Raw genomic sequence first — 16,755 nt, 5'->3', positions numbered from 1 at the left:
TATGAACTTGCTGTACGGTCGAATGCTTTGCCCGAAAACGAAATTGATAATTTAAAATTATATCATTGGAAATTATATGATTATTTATTCGACTCAAAAGCAATTTTTCAATAAATTTGATATAATTGGCAACAAACTGATTCTTCAAAACTGGTCGATATGATGGAGCTAGGTGTTGGTCTTTTCCAGGCTTCAGTATTAGTATGATTTTTGCAGTTTTCCATGCTGTAGGAAACTTGCGAATCCTCAGGATTGCACTAAAGACGATGGTAATGAATCTGAATACCATGACGGGCGATTCTTTCAGCATTTTCATTGATACTTTGTCATGGCCAGGAGATTTACCAGTTTTGGCTTTGTTGATTTGACGTTTTACTTCTGATAATAAAATTTTTATTAATCAATTGAATCTTTGTTTCGAGGTTCATTCTGTAGATACTGGTCGTCTGTACAACTGGATGAAAAAAATTAAATAGATGATCCGCAAAGATTTGTGATTTATCTTTTGGGTTTCTAGCCCAGGATTGATCTGATTTCCTTATAGGTGGAATTTGTCTTATTGGATTTTTGATTTTTCTAGTCGCCTGCCATAATGAATAATTGGTATCCTGATTTGGAGTAAGATTGTTTAAGTAATTATCGAATGATTCATTTTTGTGTTGAAAAATTAGTGCCTTTAGGTCTCTGCAAGCTTTATTAAACCTTTTTTTATCTTCCGGTGAGCGGGTTAATTGGCAAACTTTAAGCAATTTTTTTTAATTGCAATATTTTGTTTAATATTTATAGGACACAATGATTTTCGATTGCCTGCGAACTTGGGAGTAGAACTTTTAGCCGCATCTTGAAATATATTGGTTAGATTGTTTATTGCATTGTTGATATCATGTTCATGTTTGAGGGAAATGTTACAGTTCACTTTGCTTTCAATTGTGTTTCTAAAAGCAATCCAGTTGATCAAATAATTTGTTAGATGATGATCACTTAAGCCAGACTTTAAAACTGTTGAATAATTCAATATTGCTGGGGAGTGATCAGAAGTTAAATCCAGACATGATTCAATCCTCAGTAAATCTTCATTAATATTTTTAACTACAAAAAAGTCTAAAAGGTCTGGTAATTTACTCAAATCACTTGGCCAATATGTCGGTTCCCCAGTTGAAATAGAATTATAGTTATTTGAGTCTATTGATTTAAGAAGTTCACGACCACATGGCGTAATTAACCCCGAGCCCCAAGAAGTGTGTTTGGCATTGTAATCACTTTCTGCTATAAATTTAATACCCAATTTACTGAAAAAGTCTGCAAATTGATTTTTTGAAGTAATATGCTTCGGAGGACAGTAGAGAGCTGAAACAGTGACCGCGCACAATGTTAAGTCAATGCTAACACATGTTGCTTGCAAATAATTTTAACAGATTGGTTCTAATTCATAATGACGAATATTAGATCTTATTATTATTGCCGATCCACCATGTGCTGTTCCATCTGTGTGTTCAGAGCTATAGATAGTAAAGTTAGGTATACTTAAATGACATTTTTCTTTTAAATGAGTTTCTGATATTAGTAGCACATCGATTGAATTGTGTGATAGAAAATATTTAAGTTCTTGTATGTGTTGATACAAGCCATTGGCGTTCCATAAACAAATTTTCAGTGATGTAGCCATTACTTATTTTTTGAAAAGATGGTTGTTAATAGATTGAGGATTGTACTTATTTGTTCTGTTAATAATTTGATCATATGTTTTAGTTCTGAAATATCGTTGTTAATGTTGTTGTTGTTGTTGGTATTGTTGTTCGTTACATTGGCACTAAATTAAAATTATTCACCTGGTTGCACTAAATTAAAATTATTTTCTTGCCTTTGTGAAATTTTGTGACGAAGAATTGGAAATTTCCTTTTAAGTTGCTCTTGGTAGACTCTGCATCCTTTATAATTGGCTGGATGATTTCCGTCTGTGCATAAAACACATTTGACATTATTATTAATTTTATCTTCCCAGGAACAATCTTTGGTTAAATGATTTCCTGCACACTTTACACATCTAGGCAATCTAAAACAATAGTTTTTGGAATGTCCTAGACGTTGACAGTTTGAACATTGTAGTATTTCTCGGGCTAAGTGTCTTGGCTCAATCGCAACACTGGTATTGTAGAGGAAATTAATTTTATAAAAGTCTGTATTGTTTGGCTTCTGCTCTAAATCTATTGAAAACATATTAAGCGGGTATTTTGTGTACCAACTTTTTATATTTGAGATATTTATTACCGTATGTCCTAGTTTCTCAATTTCAGTTTTTAACATTTCCGTATCTGTGCTATGGTGCAAGTTTTTAATAACGACTTTCAGTGGCCTTTTAGATCGGTTTTGGAAAGAATGCATTTGGGTATTTCTGTTTTTTAGTAATTTTAAGATCTTGTTATAAGTTTCTACATTTTTTAAAGTTAATTTCACTTGTGTCACATTTAATAATTTAATTTTATGTAGATTCTTCGCTTCAGTATCAAGCAGTTGAAAAAGGGGCTTGATATCGCGAACTTCATGGATAAAAATTGGTGGTGGCCTTATTACATAGTATTATTTTGTATGTTCGCAGTTTCTTTACTACTTAAAATCTCAAACGAATTTTTAGTAGGGGCTGGGTTGAGCCAGTAGACGAAACTTGTGGAATTATTTGTATCGTTTTCATTCATTTTTACATTCTTGGTTGATTTTTTAACTAATTTAGCTATATTGGTATCATTAATATTATCAAATTGATGTCTTTTTATGCAGTCCTGTTCTTGATTGGATGCGCAAGTTGTACATCCCTGACTTGATCGGTACTGGTGTCTTGTCGAATGATATTGCTTGTGTCCATTTCAGATGTATTTACAATTGCATTGCTGTCGTTGTTTGTTTTCTTGGTTCGTTGCAAATATTCATGGAATTCTCTCATTTGCTGAATAACTAATTCGGTATTCTTGCAAAACCTTGTTGACTTCCATTATTGGCAACGATGATGTTGATGGACACTCTGAAGGGTCGTTCGTATTCATATTTGATAAAGAACACATACACTAAAACACTGATTAATATTTCACACTATATGAATATTATTATATTCAATATATATAATATGAATTTAACACTTTTGATAGACGTAGTTTATTCATAATCCGAGCATATCCCGCAAGGGAAATGCGCACATTTAGAATGTCAACAATACACGTATAATTTGAATGCACTCCGTTTTATCAGGATAATAGTATGAGATTATGTAACACTTACACTTCAATTCTACTGCTGACGATGCGTTCACTTCAACGTCCGAACGAGATATGAGAAATTGTAGTGAATAATAGAATGAAATAATAATTTGTTTTAACCTCACTAACATGGAAAATCAAATGAACTCTTAGTATCTCAAATTATTAGTACTTATACACACACAAACATTAATTATGACACGAAAAGTTATATCATAAATATTAAATATATTTTTAATATTTTATATCTTATAATCATGAAAAATAATATGTAGACTGTAATAAAATTATTTATGGCATAAAATGTTATATTATAGATACTAAATATATTTTAAATATTATATATCTTATAATCATGAAAAATGATATGTGAATCGTAATCAAAATGAATAAATTCAATATATTGACTATTTAAAAAATGTATATATTTACTCAGAATACATATTTTTTTTTATTAATGGTGTTTGTTCTATTTTAATTAAATAATATTTAATATTTCAGAATATAGGGTCAATAATTTTGAATATGATTTATATATGTTTTTCAATATGGTATAAATATTATTTCTACATATTCTCCTCACATTCGGAATATGAGCGTAATATGGAAAAATGTTAAGCAAATCATATAAGCTAAATATCATATTCCCGCATTCGTCCCTCATTCCGAATCTGAGCGGAATGTGGCCGAATGTTAACAAAATCATATGGGCTCAATATTGGGAAACTATATTTAGCTTACATAAAAAACATATTTAGCTCAGATTAGTTTCTACTAGGGAATCAATACAAGTCCTAGCTAAATCATTATTGTAAAAATATGCTTTTAGATATTTAAAAAAAACTGTTTTACACTATTTAATTAATACTGTACAATTTAATTATTAGATTGAACAACAAAATTAAAAATAGGTTATAGAAAAAACTGCTGAATGCCACTTAAAAATAACAATACACCTTATAAATCAATTGGATAGCACATATTTAAACACTATATCTACAACTATATCTACACTATATCCACAACAACAGCAAAAATTACTTTCGTTGAAAAATTGCTTATGTGGGTGTTTATCTAGTAATGGCGATCTTGATACATTTCAGGCAATTGTTTTATATATATCTTTGAAAAATACCATATTTTACTTATTTTTGATGTAACCTAGTGGGCGACCATTTTACTCCCGGACTATTTAATTCTGCTATTCCTTATTAATTTATAGATCATATTTCGAAGTGTTTATACAATTTTATTAGAATTTATCAATTTTCCTTCGAATACTCCCTATCGATTCGCATCAACCATTTATTTCTAAAGTAACATACCGGTAAAAATAATCGGTATTCCATTTATCAAACTAATCAAACTGATTCCCAATTTTTTTTTATATATGATTTTTAAATTGTAACTTTGTAATGATTTAAAAAAAAATGAGCGCGCGAGAATTCCACACGCGTTTAAAATAAAACTTATTTGCTACTGTACAAGATGGCATTGAAGTAAAAATAAATACATCATATAACAATTTTGAATAATGGTTATCAGGGGCGTAGCGTGCATTGGCGGAGCACCGTATCAAAATTTTTTTGGGGCCCCCCTCAGGCAGGGCAAAATTTTCTCACAAAAAAATTATAAAACTAAAAGAAATTTTTATTTGTCATCAATATTTATCTATCCATTTTCCAAGATTTCTACAAACAATTCAAATACAATATACACATTTATTAAATCATTTATAGCTTATGACGGCTGTAGTTTTTCTAAAGTTTGTGCTACTATGAACAATGATGGACTGACTGACTGTTCCTGTATCATTGAAGTATTTAACTTCCTGAAAAAAGTTTATGTTTTTATCAGAAAATATTTGGTTTTTCAATTATAGACCGAGCCGTTTCTTTGAAATTGAGAGAACGGTACTAAAATTTTTGTCCTCGTTTCAAAATCAAAAACTGTTCGGATATATCGACCGGACCGCATTTACGTAATTAGTTATTAAAAAAGACATTTCGATTTTGATAAAACTTTCCATGATCATAATCATCATAATTACTAAAATATTATGAGCCTGCAAAGTCATTAATTTTAAAAATTCATAAAAATTTGGAATAAATCTGAATTTTTATGGATTGGGTCGATTATTTACATATATCGGAAAATACTCGCAAAGTTTCATAGCTAACAAATAATTAGCTAATTTTTAGCAGTTATATTATTGAAAATCTTCTTTCAGCGTTTGCGGTGGCAATTGGAAGGGTCACAAATAAAAGCATGTTGTTTATACCTCGGGAAAATTGTATTCAAGGCTATTGAATTTGGTCAGCAATATAAAACTCTTTGAAGTAATGACGTTACATTCCTTGCGTACTTTTTTAACGACCTTAAATTTGATTGAACATAGTTTTCATGATTAATTCGCTTTTTGGGAAGTATTTTTTTTATTATTAATATTTGCTTATGGACGTTCGGGGCCCCTCTGGCTCGGGGGGCCCGTATTTTTGATACGGCTGATACGGCGTTAGTTACGCCCCTGATGGTTATTAGTAATATGGTAACACACATATTTATTTGTGTCAATCATTATATACATTTTTATAATGAAAAATTAAAAATTATATATTTATAATAGCATTGATATATATATATATATATGATATTTAAAAACAATAATATAATTAAAGTCATACTTCAAATATGACATGATCGGTTTGTCATTGTAATTAGCATTCAGAAATGAACCTTCATTAGAAAAATGAAGTAATTGCTGATTAATAATTTCTATAATATTCGTTTACACAATGGATTATGTTAAACAACGCCTAAACAAATATTGTTTTTGCAACTGTACTCATCATGTAATAATTGTGTTTGAAGAACTTTATATAATTAAAATTAACATATATTCATTGACTGATGGTATTTTTTTACTTTTTTGCTAGCGATATAATCTTTGAACATCTTTAATATCTGTTTTGCCTGAAAAATATTTTCCATTTCAATAACTTCAAAAATTTATAGAAACAGATTTCAATAAAATAGACCTTCCGATTAAAATCAATCCACAAAGTCATATATTCTATTATTATCAATAGGTATTAGTATGAGCGCTTACCTACTAGTCAATCTTATGAATTGGAAATCTCGCTACCTATGACAATTCCATGAATGAAAATCAGATGCACATTTTATTCATAAATTATATATACTTAGTAGACACGCCGCTGGGTGTTGCTACTATCTTCTTGTTTATATTATATGATAATTATTGTTAGCAATCTCTGCTTAATGTTAATGAATAAGTAACAGATTGCAGAATAAATTAAATAGAAAAAAAAAACAAAAAAAATTTTATTCATAAATAAATATAGGTAAACAATAAATAAAACGATTTAAATTAGTATACATTGTTTGTGTTTTACTTTGATATGATATTGCATAATATAATATATTTAGAAACCACAATCATGCGTATGCAATGGAGATATTTGGTAGGTGTAGTAGGTGTGAAGATATAAAGATAAATAAAATAAAACTAAATTATTTTTCTCAATAAAATTATATACTTCCACAACAAATCATTTTCTCGAATAGAAGTTCATTAAAATTGTTAGAAACATAATTGAGTTTATATATCTTATATATAAAATTCTTCTGTAATGGGGTATGAAAGGTTAATCCTCCTAAACTATTACTTGGATTTTCATAAATCTTTCTGAAGCTTGTTAAGGGAATTTTCTAGGATTTTTTTAGTCATAGAAATTTAGTTAGATTGAAGAAATAAATGGAAAATATAACAAAAACCGCTTATCATTGTTTGACTTTTAAAAAACATTAAAAACAAATAAAGGCTCATTTGCCAAACATTTCAATTCACTTATAGGCTAAGACAATATTAAAATATAATATATTTATGATTATGAATGAGAAAAATGTAATGTCTACATTATTATAGTCGTAAAATAATATAAGATATATTATATATTTGGCACATAAACAGTCTGCGCATGCGCCTGGCGGTCAGTGAATATACCCTCCATTATTAATTTGACAGATTATTATTTTTTAACCAATGCAGTCGTATTTTGCCTTACTTTACTGAGTCACAATACAAAAATAATTTACTTATTTAAAAATTATTTAGAAGTTTCGGGTGCGTTTGGCTTGGACGCTTACGCGTTGTGAGCGCTCACGCTTATAAGCACAAATTTTTAGCGTTCGACTTGGCCGATAAGCGCTCAGAATCGATAACTAAATTCCGTTCGTTTTGGATACTGTGAGCGTCAATAAGCATAAAAATGGCGGCAACTGGCGGTAACGATAATTGTGTAAATTTTATTACTTTCTGGATCATTCAGTGGGATAATAAAGAATTTAACAATTAATAAATAAATGAAATTTGGTTTGCTTATGCTTAATTCATATTAATATTAAAATTAAAATTTAAAATTAATTAAATTTAAAATTAATTAATATAAATATTAATATTAAAAAATAATTGTGATATACAACTTGGCATTTTTGCGGGATTATAAGAATTTAACAATTAATAAATAAATGAAATGACAGATAGTAAAAACAACTGACAATCACGCTCACGCTGCCCTACCTCTGTGGCGTGAGCATATATGAGCGCAAAATATGACGTCTATATACTTGGCATCGCGATGGTGGAAATTGGCAAAACTGATATGACCTGATTTTTTGACGATTTTTTTGCTGTCGATTGGTGCAAACTAAAATTTTTTTTGCTCTTTCCGTTCTCGAGATAAATGGGTGGGGCCAAATTCGGTGCTAACTATATATATAGTCAGCACCGACCCCTTTAAAAATGCAAAAAAAATTAAAATTTCTTTTTACTATCGTTATCAGTGATTTTTTTGCTGTCGAATGGAGCAATTAATTTTTAGGAAAAGTTTTGCCCATCATAGATTTTCACGCATAGGAAAATTCCCAAATTCGCCAATTTTTAAAAAAATGACAATTTTGAAAATGCCCAATTTTTTTGCTGTCAAAAATGTCACAGTGTAATTTTTTGAAATTACACTGAAGATGAGACACACCATGGTCTCGAAACGTCTGTAATCATAAAATAAAGTTGTGTTAAACAAATCTGAGTGCTGTTTTGTTCATATTAAACAATTAATATATATATATATATATACTATATATATATATATATATATATATATATATATATTTAGAGTGGGCCAATTTTTTGCATTGAGGCACCTCGCTATTTAACTTTTTACATCATTTGAAATATTGTAAAAAAAGCATAACCCGCAAATGAATTTAAAGTCAGCGAAAAATTTCAAACATTTTTTAATTTAAAGTAAAAATTGAAAAATCTCATGAAATATATTATGACATATATCGAGTTATACATCATTTTATTCGTAATTTTATTCTGCATCTTTCGTACGAACAAAGTTTTTTTGTATCTTTTACGGTTTAGACAGTATAAGGCAATCTGTGTAGTTGTTAACTTGTCAAAATGCAAAGTGCGGCTAGGTTGGAGCAATACTCCTCACGATTCGATATTTCTCTAAAGAAAACATATAAACTATTATACATCATTAGAAAGGTCTCAAAATTCTTAGTTCTTTTTCCATACATCACAACTTCGAATTTTGCACGGTGTGGCCTACAGGCGAGTTGCCGTCGTGAAAATTTGGAAAAATCGGAAAATCTAGAGAAAATTATATGAACACACCTAACCATTTATATACCATTTTATTCGTAATTTTATTCTGCATCTTTCGTACGAACAAAGTTTTTTTGTATCTTTTACGGTTTAGACAGTATAAGGCAATCTGTGTAGTTGTTAACTTGTCAAAATGCAAAGTGCGGCTAGGTTGGAGCAATACTCCTCACGATTCGATATTTCTCTAAAGAAAACATATAAACTATTATACATCATTAGAAAGGTCTCAAAATTCTTAGTTCTTTTTCCATACATCACAACTTCGAATTTTGCACGGTGTGGCCTACAGGCGAGTTGCCGTCGTGAAAATTTGGAAAAATCGGAAAATCTAGAGAAAATTATATGAACACACCTAACCATTTATATACCATTTTATTCATAATTTTATTCTGCATCTTTCGTACGAACAAAGTTTTTTCGTATCTTTTACGGTTTTCATGTTATAGAGCAATATGTGTAGATGTTAACTTGTCAAAATGCAAAGTGCGGATAGGTTAGAGCAACACTCCTCACGATTCGATATTTCTCTAAAGAAAACATATAAACTATTATACATCATTAGAAAGGTCTCAAAATTCTTAGTTCTTTTTCCATATATCACAACTTCGAATTTTGCACGGTGTAGCCTACAGGCGAGTTGCCGTCGTGAAAATTTGGAAAAATCGGAAAATCTAGAGAAAATTATATGAACACACCTAACCATTTATATACCATTTTATTCGTAATTTTATTCTGCATCTTTCGTACGAACAAAGTTTTTTTGTATCTTTTACGGTTTAGACAGTATAAGGCAATCTGTGTAGTTGTTAACTTGTCAAAATGCAAAGTGCGGCTAGGTTGGAGCAATACTCCTCACGATTCGATATTTCTCTAAAGAAAACATATAAACTATTATACATCATTAGAAAGGTCTCAAAATTCTTAGTTCTTTTTCCATACATCACAACTTCGAATTTTGCACGGTGTGGCCTACAGGCGAGTTGCCGTCGTGAAAATTTGGAAAAATCGGAAAATCTAGAGAAAATTATATGAACACACCTAACCATTTATATACCATTTTATTCGTAATTTTATTCTGCATCTTTCGTACGAACAAAGTTTTTTTGTATCTTTTACGGTTTAGACAGTATAAGGCAATCTGTGTAGTTGTTAACTTGTCAAAATGCAAAGTGCGGCTAGGTTGGAGCAATACTCCTCACGATTCGATATTTCTCTAAAGAAAACATATAAACTATTATACATCATTAGAAAGGTCTCAAAATTCTTAGTTCTTTTTCCATACATCACAACTTCGAATTTTGCACGGTGTGGCCTACAGGCGAGTTGCCGTCGTGAAAATTTGGAAAATCGGAAAATCTAGAGAAAATTATATGAACACACCTAACCATTTATATACCATTTTATTCATAATTTTATTCTGCATCTTTCGTACGAACAAAGTTTTTTCGTATCTTTTACGGTTTTCATGTTATAGAGCAATATGTGTAGATGTTAACTTGTCAAAATGCAAAGTGCGGATAGGTTAGAGCAACACTCCTCACGATTCGATATTTCTCTAAAGAAAACATATAAACTATTATACATCATTAGAAAGGTCTCAAAATTCTTAGTTCTTTTTCCATACATCACAACTTCGAATTTTGCACGGTGTAGCCTACAGGCGAGTTGCCGTCGTGAAAATTTGGAAAAATCGGAAAATCTAGAGAAAATTATATGAACACACCTAACCATTTATATACCATTTTATTCGTAATTTTATTCTGCATCTTTCGTACGAACAAAGTTTTTTTGTATCTTTTACGGTTTAGACAGTATAAGGCAATCTGTGTAGTTGTTAACTTGTCAAAATGCAAAGTGCGGCTAGGTTGGAGCAATACTCCTCACGATTCGATATTTCTCTAAAGAAAACATATAAACTATTATACATCATTAGAAAGGTCTCAAAATTCTTAGTTCTTTTTCCATACATCACAACTTCGAATTTTGCACGGTGTGCCTACAGGCGAGTTGCCGTCGTGAAAATTTGGAAAAATCGGAAAATCTAGAGAAAATTATATGAACACACCTAACCATTTATATACCATTTTATTCATAATTTTATTCTGCATCTTTCGTACGAACAAAGTTTTTTTGTATCTTTTACGGTTTAGACAGTATAAGGCAATCTGTGTAGTTGTTAACTTGTCAAAATGCAAAGTGCGGCTAGGTTGGAGCAATACTCCTCACGATTCGATATTTCTCTAAAGAAAACATATAAACTATTATACATCATTAGAAAGGTCTCAAAATTCTTAGTTCTTTTTCCATACATCACAACTTCGAATTTTGCACGGTGTAGCCTACAGGCGAGTTGCCGTCGTGAAAATTTGGAAAAATCGGAAAATCTAGAGAAAATTATATGAACACACCTAACCATTTATATACCATTTTATTCGTAATTTTATTCTGCATCTTTCGTACGAACATTTTTTTTGTATCTTTTACGGTTTAGACAGTATAAGGCAATCTGTGTAGTTGTTAACTTGTCAAAATGCAAAGTGCGGCTAGGTTGGAGCAATACTCCTCACGATTCGATATTTCTCTAAAGAAAACATATAAACTATTATACATCATTAGAAAGGTCTCAAAATTCTTAGTTCTTTTTCCATACATCACAACTTCGAATTTTGCACGGTGTAGCCTACAGGCGAGTTGCCGTCGTGAAAATTTGGAAAAATCGGAAAATCTAGAGAAAATTATATGAACACACCTAACCATTTATATACCATTTTATTCGTAATTTTATTCTGCATCTTTCGTACGAACAAAGTTTTTTTGTATCTTTTACGGTTTAGACAGTATAAGGCAATCTGTGTAGTTGTTAACTTGTCAAAATGCAAAGTGCGGCTAGGTTGGAGCAATACTCCTCACGATTCGATATTTCTCTAAAGAAAACATATAAACTATTATACATCATTAGAAAGGTCTCAAAATTCTTAGTTCTTTTTCCATACATCACAACTTCGAATTTTGCACGGTGTGGCCTACAGGCGAGTTGCCGTCGTGAAAATTTGGAAAAATCGGAAAATCTAGAGAAAATTATATGAACACACCTAACCATTTATATACCATTTTATTCATAATTTTATTCTGCATCTTTCGTACGAACAAAGTTTTTCGTATCTTTTACGGTTTTATGTTATAGAGCAATTGTGTAGATGTTAACTTGTCAAAATGCAAAGTGCGGCTAGGTTGGAGCAATACTCCTCACGATTCGATATTTCTCTAAAGAAAACATATAAACTATTATACATCATTAGAAAGGTCTCAAAATTCTTAGTTCTTTTTCCATACATCACAACTTCGAATTTTGCACGGTGTAGCCTACAGGCGAGTTGCCGTCGTGAAAATTTGGAAAAATCGGAAAATCTAGAGAAAATTATATGAACACACCTAACCATTTATATACCATTTTATTCGTAATTTTATTCTGCATCTTTCGTACGAACAAAGTTTTTTTGTATCTTTTACGGTTTAAGAGAAAATCGAGGAAAACTGGTTTGAACATTTATTGTAAAATTAGAAAATTTAAACAAATAATTATAAAAAATAATATAACTATATATAAATTCGTTTTATATTCATTGAGATCTATAAAAATCAATAAATACATAATTTTATACAAAAGTTTAAAAAAACCCAAAAAACACCTAAAAACTCAATAATTAACTATAATTCATATTGTCCATATATATAAAACTGTTTGAACATCTAACAAAATTTTCGACAAAAATTTTCTATCATAAGGGTTCACAGTTCGAAATTTTCCCAGACTTTTGTCTTGACGATTCACACCGTAAGCGCGAGCAGGCCCTCGCCGCAGGTCAAATGCACATCGCTTGGGACTCAGTCAAATACCTACGCTGTGGCCGCGCGCCTTATATAGGGGAATAGGTCGTGTCGAGTGCGATGCGAGCAAGCTCAGGCTAAAGTACGCTATGTTGTTCGGGCGGGTACGGATATCATTCCCCGGTGTAGTTTTTACATCATATTCGATACTTTTAGTCTGTCAATGATATATTAGCGTAACTTTTAATAATGTTGTGAGCCACATCTAGAATTATATACCCCGTATATATTCGGATGCTGGTTTGCGGCTATAGATAACTGGTGGTAGGATCATTCGTTTTTAAACGTTCGATCAGAGAGAGTTGAAATTATTTGGGTCTGCGGACCGCAAATATGAAATCTATATATTTTAATAATATAGAATTTTACAAATTGACTACGGTCAAATATATGTGAATATAGCAGAACTAGCAAAGCTTCTCGCAGCGATGGTCTTTCGTTTTATGAACGTTTGATCGGAGCGAGTTGAAATTATTTGGGTCTGCGGACCGCAAATATAAAATCTATATATTTTAATAATATAGGATTTTACAAATGGACTAAAGTCAAATAGATGGGTGGTGAAGCAGAACTGACGAAGCTTCTCGCACCGAGGATCATTCATTTATGAACGTTCGATCGGTGCGAGTTAAAATTATTTGGGTCTGCTGACCACAAATATGAAATCTTGTGATTACTCGACAAATTATTGCTGTAATCAAGTGCGCTCCTATAGTATAATATACTGTGGGCAAAAGCTTCTGGCAATGATCATTCGTTTCATTAACGTTTGACCGGAGCTAGTCGCAAAATATTGCGCAGTGTGCAAAAGCAGCGTGACGCAGTTTACAACCGCTTAGCGCTCTTATGCATTGTGTGAGAGCACTGCCATGTATATCTGCTCGGTATCGCCAGATGCCTGAGCGAATGACGAAGTTCGTTGTGAAAACGGCGTTCTTTTGAATATTATACTTTAAACGCATAGCTCAATCAATTCTTTGGGCGCTAGATGAAAGTCTAGTGTTTTAAAGTCGATTGTAGTAAACGCTTGCGTTAGTATTCTATATACTCTGCACATTTTATTCAAATTGTGCGAATTTGAACATTCGCTTCATTGCGTTGTTTTAAGAAAATGAAAAATCAGCGAAAGCAGATTTTTCAATCTCACACACAGTGAAATATTCATATTTCAATTTTAAAGCGAGGACGTTTGTTTTTGGACCACAACGTGCTCTAAAATTGCTAAAGTGGTTGCGCGTCCTAGAGAATTTATTTTCTTGCGACCCGCCATATAGCCTGTCCAGACCATCGCGGTGATGGTTCGCACGGTAACCCGAGGCGACCCGTCGCTGCAGGTCAAACTGTCGTAGACCGTGTCTAGAATAATATACGCCGTATATGTTCGGATGTCGGTTTACGGCCGGGTTCTGGACCTTATTTATAAGTGTTCAACCATACTGTACAGCATATCCGCGGGCATGTGTCGTTGACGCAAAGACTCTTATGCGGAAAATAAAATATACAAATGCAATCAACTCAATACTCTCCGAGCGAGAATAAAAGTTAGTTATAACGATGAATTCTTATAATGAATTCGCCCCGACGTTTTCAATCTAACGAAGGGTAAAGAGACTGTTTGAAATTAACTGGGTCTGCGGACCGCAAATTTCATGTACGGACCGCCGTTTCGACGGTTGTTAAAGGTCTAGCCTCTGTGTAAGCGCAGAATATATAAAATATCAAGTCGCGATGTAAACTGTTCGTCATGTCCAGGGAATATCGTACGACTCAGATATATATATATGTAAGAAAATTCGTTGTTTAGAAATATTCATCGAACTTTTCTATACAAAGTGTGGTCTCTCGGGTGACGCCGAGGGACATTTACGCACTATGCTATTATATATATAGCACCCTGGTTGATCCTGCCAGTAGTATATGCTTGTCTCAAAGATTAAGCCATGCATGTCTCAGTGCAAGCCACATTAAGGTGAAACCGCGAATGGCTCATTACATCAGTTATGGTTCCTTAGATCGTACCCACATTACTTGGATAACTGTGGTAATTCTAGAGCTAATACATGCAAATAGAGTTCCGACCAGAGATGGAAGGAATGCTTTTATTAGATCAAAACCAATCGGTGGCGGGCTTGCCTTGCTCACCGTTTGACTTGGTGACTCTGAATAACTTTGTGCCGATCGCACGGTCTAGTACCGGCGACGCATCTTTCAAATGTCTGCCTTATCAACTGTCGATGGTAGTTTCTGCGACTACCATGGTTGTTACGGGTAACGGGGAATCAGGGTTCGATTCCGGAGAGGGAGCCTGAGAAACGGCTACCACATCCAAGGAAGGCAGCAGGCGCGCAAATTACCCACTCCCGGCACGGGGAGGTAGTGACGAAAAATAACGATACGGGACTCATCCGAGGCCCCGTAATCGGAATGAGTACACTTTAAATCCTTTAACGAGGATCTATTAGAGGGCCAGTCTGGTGCCAGCAGCCGCGGTAATTCCAGCTCTAATAGCGTATATTAAAGTTGTTGCGGTTAAAAAGCTCGTAGTTGAATCTGTGTCCCACACTGTCGGTTCACCGCTCGCGGTGTTCAACTGGCATGTCTGTGGGACGTCCTACCGGTGGGCTTAGCCCGTAAAAAGGCGGCCCAACTCAAAATCCTACCAAGGTGCTCTTCACCGAGTGTCGAGGTGGGCCGGTACGTTTACTTTGAACAAATTAGAGTGCTTAAAGCAGGCTCATTCGCCTGAATATTGTGTGCATGGAATAATGGAATAGGACACGGTCGTTCTATTTTGTTGGTTTCGGAATTCCGAGGTAATGATTAATAGGGACAACTGGGGGCATTCGTATTGCGACGTTAGAGGTGAAATTCTTGGATCGTCGCAAGACGGACAGAAGCGAAAGCATTTGCCAAATGTGTTTTCATCAATCAAGAACGAAAGTTAGAGGTTCGAAGGCGATCAGATACCGCCCTAGTTCTAACCATAAACGATGCCAGCTAGCGATCCGCCGAAGTTCCTCCGATGACTCGGCGGGCAGCTTCCGGGAAACCAAAGCTTTTGGGTTCCGGGGGAAGTATGGTTGCAAAGCTGAAACTTAAAGGAATGACGGAAGGGCACTACAAGGAGTGGAGCCTGCGGCTTAATTTGACTCAACACGGGAAACCTCACCAGGTCCAGACACCGGAAGGATTGACAGATTGAGAGCTCTTTCTTGATTCGGTGGGTGGTGGTGCATGGCCGTTCTTAGTTGGTGGAGTGATTTGTCTGGTTAATTCTGATAACGAACGAGACTCTAGCCTGCTAAATAGACGTACTTTCTGGTATCGCAAGACCCTCCTCCGCTTCGGCTTCGTCGTTGTTGTTGTGGTTCTCACTACCGGCGTACAAATATATCTTCTTAGAGGGACAGGCGACATTTAGTCGCACGAAATTGAGCAATAACAGGTCTGTGATGCCCTTAGATGTTCTGGGCCGCACGCGCGCTACACTGAAGAGATCAGCAGGTTTTCCTTGGCCGAAAGGTCCGGGTAATCCGTTGAAGCCTCTTCGTGCTAGGGATTGGGGCTTGCAATTCTTCCCCATGAACGAGGAATTCCTAGTAAGCGCGAGTCATAAGCTTGCGTTGATTATGTCCCTGCCCTTTGTACACACCGCCCGTCGCTACTACCGATTGAATTATTTAGTGAGGTCTTCGGACCGGTGCGCGGCAGCGTTTCGACATTGCCGATGTTGCTGGGAAGATAACCAAACTTGATTATTTAGAGGAAGTAAAAGTCGTAACAAGGTTTTCCGTAGGTGAACCTGCGGAAGGATCATTAACGTACATTTACTATTAAGTGAATGAAACGTGTGCTATATGTCGCAATATAATGTTGCAGACTAATGTTGTGCGCTCCCATAGTATAATATACTGGTGG

The 16,755-nt window shown here is 33.6% G+C and overlaps 1 non-coding gene across 1 annotated transcript; it reads left to right on the top strand.

Moving 5' to 3' along the window:
• The first annotated feature begins 14,728 nt into the window (after positions 1-14,728).
• Positions 14,729-16,656, top strand: LOC113380425. Its single transcript, XR_003367402.1, has one exon. It is a non-coding gene; the product is annotated as a small subunit ribosomal RNA (ribosomal RNA).
• The last annotated feature ends 99 nt before the right edge of the window (positions 16,657-16,755 follow it).

Source organism: Ctenocephalides felis, unplaced genomic scaffold (genome assembly GCF_003426905.1).
Source record: "Ctenocephalides felis isolate EL2017-DRISC unplaced genomic scaffold, ASM342690v1 CF-g0.4_SCAFFOLD_02132, whole genome shotgun sequence".
Taxonomy (NCBI): domain Eukaryota; kingdom Metazoa; phylum Arthropoda; class Insecta; order Siphonaptera; family Pulicidae; genus Ctenocephalides; species Ctenocephalides felis.
Note: the sequence above shows the minus strand (reverse complement) of the source record. Positions and strands in the feature narration are given on the sequence as shown.